The sequence below is a fragment of the Mus caroli genome, chromosome 2 (genome assembly GCF_900094665.2).
Source record: "Mus caroli chromosome 2, CAROLI_EIJ_v1.1, whole genome shotgun sequence".
Lineage (NCBI taxonomy): Eukaryota > Metazoa > Chordata > Mammalia > Rodentia > Muridae > Mus > Mus caroli.
The window spans coordinates 7,817,910-7,826,445 of NC_034571.1; the positions used below are offsets into that span (position 1 = coordinate 7,817,910).

Below are 8,536 nucleotides of genomic sequence, written 5' to 3' on the forward strand. Positions count from 1 at the left end.
GAAGGAAGGAAGGAAGGAAGGAAGGAAGGAAGGAAGGAAGGAAGGAAGGAAGGAGAAGGAAATAAGGGAAGGAAAGAGAGAGGAGAAGAAAGGAAGGCAGGAGAGAGCAGAAAAGTATTTGGAACAAATAACACAACTTTGCCTCTCGACCATAACTAGTCCAACACACTTGGTATTTGGTATTTGAAAGAAAATAGCTTTTAAAGTCACCCTGCTTCTGGTAGCAACATGTTTTTATTGTTGTTTTTCTTCCTGGATTTGCAACTGTAACACTCTTTTCCCAGTTGGAGTCTTCCCGTGTTTATCCAGTTCAGCAGGTGACCCTGCATGTTTCTCTGGCCCAGCAGTTGGATTCATATACTTACAGTGTGCACCTAAGCAGATTCCCATGGTATATATCACTGCGAGTGTCCCCCTGATGGTTCACAGTCAGAAGGACTCAAAGCACTGCTGGTGGAAGCTGATAAACAGAACGCTGATTATTAAAGGCGAAGGGAGACTTTCCCACAGAGGGGGAAAACATTTTGATTATTTTCCTATTTTTTAGGAAAGAAGTAGAGGAGTAGAAAAATGAGTGACCCAGGTCAAGGGCTCACGCCAGCCATGGTGCGATGCGTGTCCCATGAATCAGCAAATCAGCAGGCAAACCACAGAAACACATCCCGCCTCTCAGCACAGACCGGCCCTCCACACTACAGACAATGAAAGCTTAGAGCACCACAGAGCAAAGTAGCAACTCAGGCTAAACCCCACTTATCAGGGAAGATAAGAGATAGGCTGAAAGGAGAACCACGGACACACCAGTCAGGACTCGGCAGCTAGCGCTAGCATGATAACAGGAGCGGATTTCTTCTCTTGTGTGTCCTTAGAAATCATCTACCCCCACAGCTTCATGTGCTTACTAAATGATGTAATCGATTTAGTCTACACTACACCAGAAAGCCTCAGAAACAGACAAAACATAGGCTCTTCATAAAGATCTACAACCTAAGAGGGGAGACTTGAACACAGATAGGGTGGTTGGATGCCTACTAAAAGTTATGAGGGAATGAGCTGTTCCCAAATAATCCCTAGACTGCTCATTCAGGGATGTTTCCGTAGAACAACTGACTCAAGACCCACGCTTTCTCCTTCATTTTTATATTAATGGATTGTTTCACTTTTTAAAAAGAATTATTGCCCTTATTTAGTGTGTGTGTGTGTGTGTGTGTGTGTGTGTGTGTGTGTGTGTGTCTGGCTCTGTGTATCTATCTGTATGTGTATGTGTATGTACATGTACATGTATATGTGCGTATGTCTGTACGTATACTTGCTATAGAGATGTTAAAGATGTCAGAGAACAACTTTCAGGATCCGGTTCTCCTCCTCCACTATGTGGATCCCAAGGATTGAACTCAAGTTGCCTGGCTTCTCCGTAGACACCCTTACCCACTGAGCCATAGCTCTCACCCATAGATTGTTTTTCTACGAAACATCCCCAAATTCGGGAATCAATAAATTACACTTCAGGTACACCACCCGGCCCACTACTCATGTTTAGAAATAAAGTTTTGTTGAAATGCAGCCACATTCATTCATATAGGGATTGTCCATGGATGAATTCACCCCACAGCACCAGGGGTCAGTAAATTATGTGCCCACAAAGGGTTTCCTATTTGACAATAAAGCACTGCCAAAATTTATACTAAGAAGAGAAATGTAGCCAGGCGTGATGGCATGCGTCATTAATGCTAGCACTTGGGAGGCAGGTCTCTGTGAGTCAGTGGACAGCCTGGTCTGCCTAGTTAGCTCCATCCAGCTTTGCCAGGCCTACGTAAGATCCTGTCTCAAAAAACAACACCACCAAAAAAAATCTACCCAACAACCGAAAAATGTAAAGATCTAACAGCCAAGGAAATCAAACCTGATTAAATCACAAGTTCTAAGTATTTAGAAGCAGAGTGCATGATGAAAAGATATTAGCATAAACACCCAGCCTCTAACACGGAGTCACTGACTCTCCAATGAGCGTCCTCAGGGAGGCAAGGGGCCTTTGTTTGTTGCTGGTTTTTTATTAGATGGGTTCCTCTCACTTTAAATATTTTTGTAGATTATTCTTAAACATTTATTTTCCATATAACTGCCAAAAGATAATAGAAACTAATAACCAAATAGGAACCAACCTAATACAACAACAATGACAAAAATCAAAGCCCCTTGACTCCATGGGGTCCTCTGCTCCATATACTCATTGAAGACAGTGACTTTGTATTAGTGGATGGGAGAAATGATGTGTGTTTATGCTAATATATATTGTATTATATTATATTATATTATATTATATTATATTATATTATATTATATTATATTTATTATATTATATTATATTATATTATATATGTGTGTGTGTGCATACAATGTATCAACAATAATTTTAATTATTTTTAAACTTAGGGTTTTACTTTTATTTTATGAACGTTGGTGTTTTGCCGTCGTTTATGTCTGTGTGACGGTGCCACATCACTTGGAACTGGAGTCACAGATACTTGGGAGCTATCAGTTTTGGGAAAGGTGTTATAATACAATAAACATGACCTTGACAAGTTAGACTTTTAGACAAAGAATTCCAAACTACAGCCCAGTGAATATAAAAATGTAGTAGATGAGAAAGGTAATCTTTTTATGGTGGGAGAAAATGTGGATTATTTAGTATTTTTAGCAAAGGCTTAGGTAAGGATGGTATAGTTAGCATAAATATTTATTTTCATTCCTTCCCATACCCTAATAGATAATGTTCACGCTGGAGAGAGGTGATCAGAGAGCAAAAGCACCTCACGCCAAGCCTGGTGACTTTAAGTCCCTGGGACCTACACAGTGTCGCTATGGGGGAACTCGGGAACATGGCAGCATCTGGAAGTAATAGAACTATATCATTGGGTACAGGTCTTTAGGCAGATATTGGGGCCCACTTCCCACCCCCTTCCTTTTCTCCCCTGGCCTCCGTGAGTAGCATGAACAGCTCTGCTCCACTACATACTCCCGCCATGGCATTTGAACCCACCACAGAGGCAACCGGTCAAGCAGCTCAGGGATGAAAGTTCTGGGACCATGACTAAAATAAAGCCTTTCCTCCTTTTAAATGTCTCCGGTGCTTCATGGCAGATACAGGAAGCCACATGCGGGGGGGGGGGGGGGGGCGGGGGGAGGGCTGTCCTTGATGCTTTCTTCCTGAGGAAGAAGTGAGTTCTAGGGCTGTCACTGCAGAGTCAATGCCAGGTACACAGCGTTGCTTGCTTCTGACTGAGTAAATGAGTGCACCCCCACGCCGTGCAGACTTTCCACCACAGAGGCCTGGAAGGTGCCTCAGTAGATGAGACAGGGGCAGAATAGGATTAGTCAAAGAAGTCCACTCCAGCCATTCTGGGGAATGTAGCTATGCCATGAGGCTAGTACCAGTCAGTACCAGGCTAATGGCCAGAAAGTTCAGAGAAGAGGCTGGGACTAGAGCCAAGAGAAATCCAGTTTAGCACAGGCAGCAACAAGCTTAGTGGAGGCTCAGTGAAGAACAAGCGCGACTCAGTAACCACAAAAAATTGGTGTGAGGGAGGGAGGGCGGTGAGGTGAGGAGAGGGAGAAAGTGGGAGGATCCCAGAGCGACTTCTACTTCAGGCAGTATTGTTGACCAAAGCCAGGACAAGGATACTCTCTACATCCTGACAGGCAGATTCTTGCTGTTCTGGGTCCTTGGATGCAAGGAGCGGATGATTCTCGTCTTTGACAAGAACAAGCACCAGAGAAGAAAAAGAAATATTTAATTTCAGAGAGCCACAAGGGACCTTAGAAGTCCTCTGTGTAGCCAAAGACTTTCAAGTGGTGTGATTCATGTCTACCAGCTGTAGGGGTACAGAGACTTCTTTGATTTCACTTGCCCATTGAACCCCAGCACCACACCAAGTGCCTAGAGCATAGCAGATCCCAGTAATAACAAGGATGCAGGAAAAAAGGGTGAGTCCTACTTAGATATTTTTGAGGTGTGTGTGTGTGTGTGTGTGTGTGTGTGTGTGTGTGTGTGTGTTTGTGTGTGTAAGAGTGTATGTCCATGTGTGTGCATATGTATACAAGTTTGATAACCCATATATGTGCACGTAGGAGTCAGAGGTAACCACGTGATCTCGATCACTCTCCACTTAATTTTGAGGCAAGGTCTCTCAGTGAACCTGAAGCTTATTCCTTCATGTAAACTTAGCTGGCCAGTAGCCCCTATAATTTGTCTGTCTCTGACCTAGTTCATTGCTGGGGCTGCAAACACACTGTACCTGGCTTTTTTGTGAGTACTGGGAGTTCTGAGCTCAAGTGTTTATGCCTATACAGCATCCATAAAAGAGCAGGATGGCTGCTCACACCTATCATCCAGGCAATAGAAAACTGCAGCAGAGTTCCTGGGAGCTTGCCTGTCAGTCAGCCTAAGTGAATGGTAAGCTTCTCTCTCAGTTAGAGACCCTATCTCAAGAGAACAGGAAGGAGAGCAATACAGGAAGAAAGCTGGCATCTTCCTTGGGTCTCTCCATGCACGCGCGCGCGCGCTTGCACAAACACACATCATTTACAACTTCTCCACACAATGCAGTTTGACCTTCATTAACATCAGGGCTGACATCTTCATCACCACCAATGAAGCAACAATTAACCATGACCAAAGAAAATGAATGAATACTGTATAGCCTAAAATAGCATCATAATTTAAATCGCTGCTTATTAAAATAATGCACCCCCAAACAAGACAAAGATCAGACACTTACTGGAACATGTACTTTTTCTCACACATTCTTCCCAACTGTGTAGGTGCTACACCCACTCCAGTGAAGACTGTGGCAGGCCCAAAAGCTTGGACGTTTCATGGAAACGTAGCATCCTGGAACCTTGGCATTCCCATAGCATGAATGCTCCAAATTTGTCCCTGCAATAGTGTGGGGGATCTTGCATGCTTTCTTGAAGTATTTTACTGGATAGGGGCTAGAAATCTCAGGGCAAGCTTAGCAAAGTATACTTAGAATTCTCATGACAGACATAAATGGCAGCCTACATTACATAATAGTAGAAAGAAGGTGTTTTGTGGTTTTAGGAGAAACTGAAGTATTGTATTATTCATGAAAGGGTTGTAGTACAGAATTCCCCTGGTGCATGTTTTTCACTAGGCCCAGAGGAATAGCATAATTAGGTATTTACTAAGGGACCCCTGGTGGTGGGTTTAACAATAGATTAGCAATGCATCAGACCTTTCACCTGGCTCCTGTGAATAACTGATTTTAGATAGGGTTGTTCCTATCTTAGTTGTAAATACTGCCTGGCTCCCTGTCATCTTTTTATGTATGCATTTTCTTTGTTTTGTGTAAAGAACCATTATGCATCTCGATGTTCCTTGGCTGATGTATCCCCTAGCTTTCTTGTTTTTCTTCTGTAATATAAGTCTGGTGCTCGCTTTGAGACATTACAATCAGATGCAGCACTCTCTCTGGTGTCCGTGTCTGTTTTGTCACCTGCCAACTCCTTGCTCACCTGTACCGGTATCATGGTTCCCCACGGGTTGTAGGACTGACTGAGTCCATCCGTGGCATGTAGGGAAGATGAAGGTATGTCCTGTGCTCTTGACTCAGTAATCTCAGCAGCACCTTTTATTTTTTCCCTAGAATCACTCACAACTCATCCATTCATTCAGAATACTCCTTTACAAAACTGCCTCATTCAGGAAATATAATGCATTCAAATATATAATGCAAAGTGTGCTTTTAAAAAGTTAAGACCTGCCCCTCACCTGCTGCAATACTCTGGAGAACTGCCCTGCACCTCTCCTGGGCAGCACAGTAGAGCTGGCCCTGGTGGCAGTGGCATGGGAGAGCTGGCAGGCTGACCAACGCAGCATCCCCAGACCCAGAGTCAGGGATTTGAGTTGAGTCCAATACCTATCCCATCTATGAACTGCTAGAGCATGTAAAAGGGCCAGCCATGCAGATCCAAAGCTGCAGGATCTCCATGACTCAGTGAAGCAAAGGGATGTCCCAGAAGAGTCCCAGTGAGGAACCAGTATTGATAGTGTGGCAAAAGCCAAAGGCCTCGAACCAGACCTGTAACTCATTCTAATGAATGTTTGCAAGTAAAATTATATGGGAAATGTGTCCCTTTGTGGGACACATTGTGACACACCACAGCTTACACGGGGAGATAGGTTTTTGGTTGGTTGGTTTTTGTCTATTTTATTGGGAGGGGGCATGTGTTACAAGGGCAGATATGAAAGGACTGCAAGATGAGTGGAATTGGGGTGCATGATGTAAAATTCACAAAGACTCAATAAAAATATTTAATTAAAAATAAATAAATAGTAAAGAAGAGAATAAAATTAAGCTTAATAATACATTTTACCTACCCCAATATATCCAAAATATCATTGGTTCAACGTATAGTTGATATTACAAATGATCAATGAGATATTGTTCTTTACTGTATATGTACTATAAGTAAACCTGCGAACCTAGTGTCTCTCTTATACTTTCAGTTTACCTTAGTAAGGACTGACCATGAATCAAGAGTTTCTTACTTATCAGTGGCTATGAGGGTGCAAATCTCAGAGCCTGTAAACAGTCCCTGCCTACTCTGTTCACTGCTGTCATCCCACTCTTTCTCCACTATACTACACAAAGAAGCTCAGCAGGTGTGTGTCAGATGGTTAAATGATTAAAAAATGGTGGGTGGATGGGTAGAAAGACAGGTTGTTGGTTGGATTAGTGGTTAGTTGGATGTACAGGTGATGGGTAGATAGATGAATGATGGACAGATGGATGGGTGGATGGATGGATGGGTGATGGGTAGATAGATGAATGATGGGCAGATGGATGGGTGGATGGATGGATGGGTGATGGGTAGATAGATGAATCAATGAGTAGATGGTTATGTGGATGGATGGATGAATAGAATAATGGATGATTGAATGGATGAATGATTGGTTGAAAGGATAATGAATGGATGGATGCCTAAAGGGATTGATGGATGGGTAACAGGTGAATGGGTGGATGGATAGATGAATGGATTTCCAAACACAAAGTTAATATGAAACTTTTAAATTCTGATGATGCTTGTGAAACTGGTCTGGGAGGATCATCTACAGTGATCTACCCAGTGAATAGGCAATTATGCCATTATATGTTGCTATGTCTTAGACAACTAACAGGAAGGTCAAAGGCTTCAGTGCCAATAGTAAAACAGTTTATTAAAAGCATATTCTGTATTGGTGTTGGCATTCTTTCCCCCAGGATGTTCCACAGATGAAGATGTGGTAGGAAGGGAGCTGAGGCAGATCACGAAAAGGTACTCAGTCGTGCTATTTGGACCACCTAGAACCTAGATTCTTGTCATCTCTGTCTCTCTATCATTTGACACTGATGGGCCCACCTTCCCTCCCTCTGAATCTGTTTCCTCAGCTTGCAGCATTTTCTTCAAAAGAAGACTTAGGAGAAAGCTCCATCTGAACAACAGAGACAAGCAGGTTGTAGGAGCAGCTCTGGGCTCTAGAAGCCTTAGGAACCACACTCACTGGAACTATATAAAGTGTTCTCTGCCATTGAACTCAGTATAGTCCTACAATGCCTTCCCTCTCCTCAAATGAGCTCCGTGGGCTCTACATCTTTGAACTATGAAGTGGGAGTTCCTTAAAGGCATTGTGCTTGAAATTGTTCCTTTCCTAAAGCACAGTAGTGGCCAGAGCAGCCACTGAGCTCTGACTGGGGACTGGGCAAGAGAGCTGCTATGGATCCCACCACTGAGCCACAGTGCAGATAGGTGGCAGTGGAATGGGACCAAGTAATAGGGGGAACACAGGTATAATTTGGCCAAAGATGCCTTGTTTGTTTGTTTGTTTGTTTGTTGTTTATTTGTTGTTTAGACAGGGTCTCACTAGGTAGCCTCAGTTAGAGCTCATGATATGCTTGCTTCCACCTCTGAAATACTGGGTACCCATACATTGCAGATGTGTACAGGGTGTGAAGATCACATCCAGTCAATATGGCCATCTCCAGTAAAGTGGCCTCACTTGCATATATTTAAAGAATTTTTGTTTTGTTTTGTTTTGTTTTTGGCAGGGGTGTTTTTGTTTTGGGGGTAGTCATTTGGTTGGTTGGTTGGTTGGTTGGTTGGTTGGTTGGTTGGTTGGTTTTTTTTTAACATACGTTCAGTACACTGAATAAAATTGCACTTGTAGTAATAAATATCTCTTTTCCTGGTCTTAAAATAAAATAAAGCCCACTCAAATGCCAATTGAGTTCTTCTCACTCTTGTCTTACCTCAACCTCCAGTGCCAGATATAATCACTTTCAAAATCAGCTCACATTGAAGTTACTTCGTTTCACACATTGTGCCTTCCAGTCATCTTGTTATAGCATGGCCCCATAGACCATATGAGCATCCCTCAGCCCACCATTTCCATACCCAGACACCCTATATTCCATTTAGAGGCAATGTATTCTCAGGCCATGTGCCTAGTAATGTTACAAATGTGTTTGCTGTCTTC

At 42.9% G+C, this 8,536-nt stretch overlaps 1 long non-coding RNA gene across 1 annotated transcript; it reads left to right on the forward strand.

Moving 5' to 3' along the window:
* Nucleotides 1-3,646: 3,646 nt before the first annotated feature.
* Nucleotides 3,647-8,281, forward strand: LOC110307881. The gene is made up of 4 exons (XR_002379477.1): nt 3,647-3,984; nt 5,447-5,609; nt 6,530-6,685; nt 7,284-8,281. It is a non-coding gene; the product is annotated as an uncharacterized LOC110307881 (long non-coding RNA).
* Nucleotides 8,282-8,536: the final 255 nt, after the last annotated feature.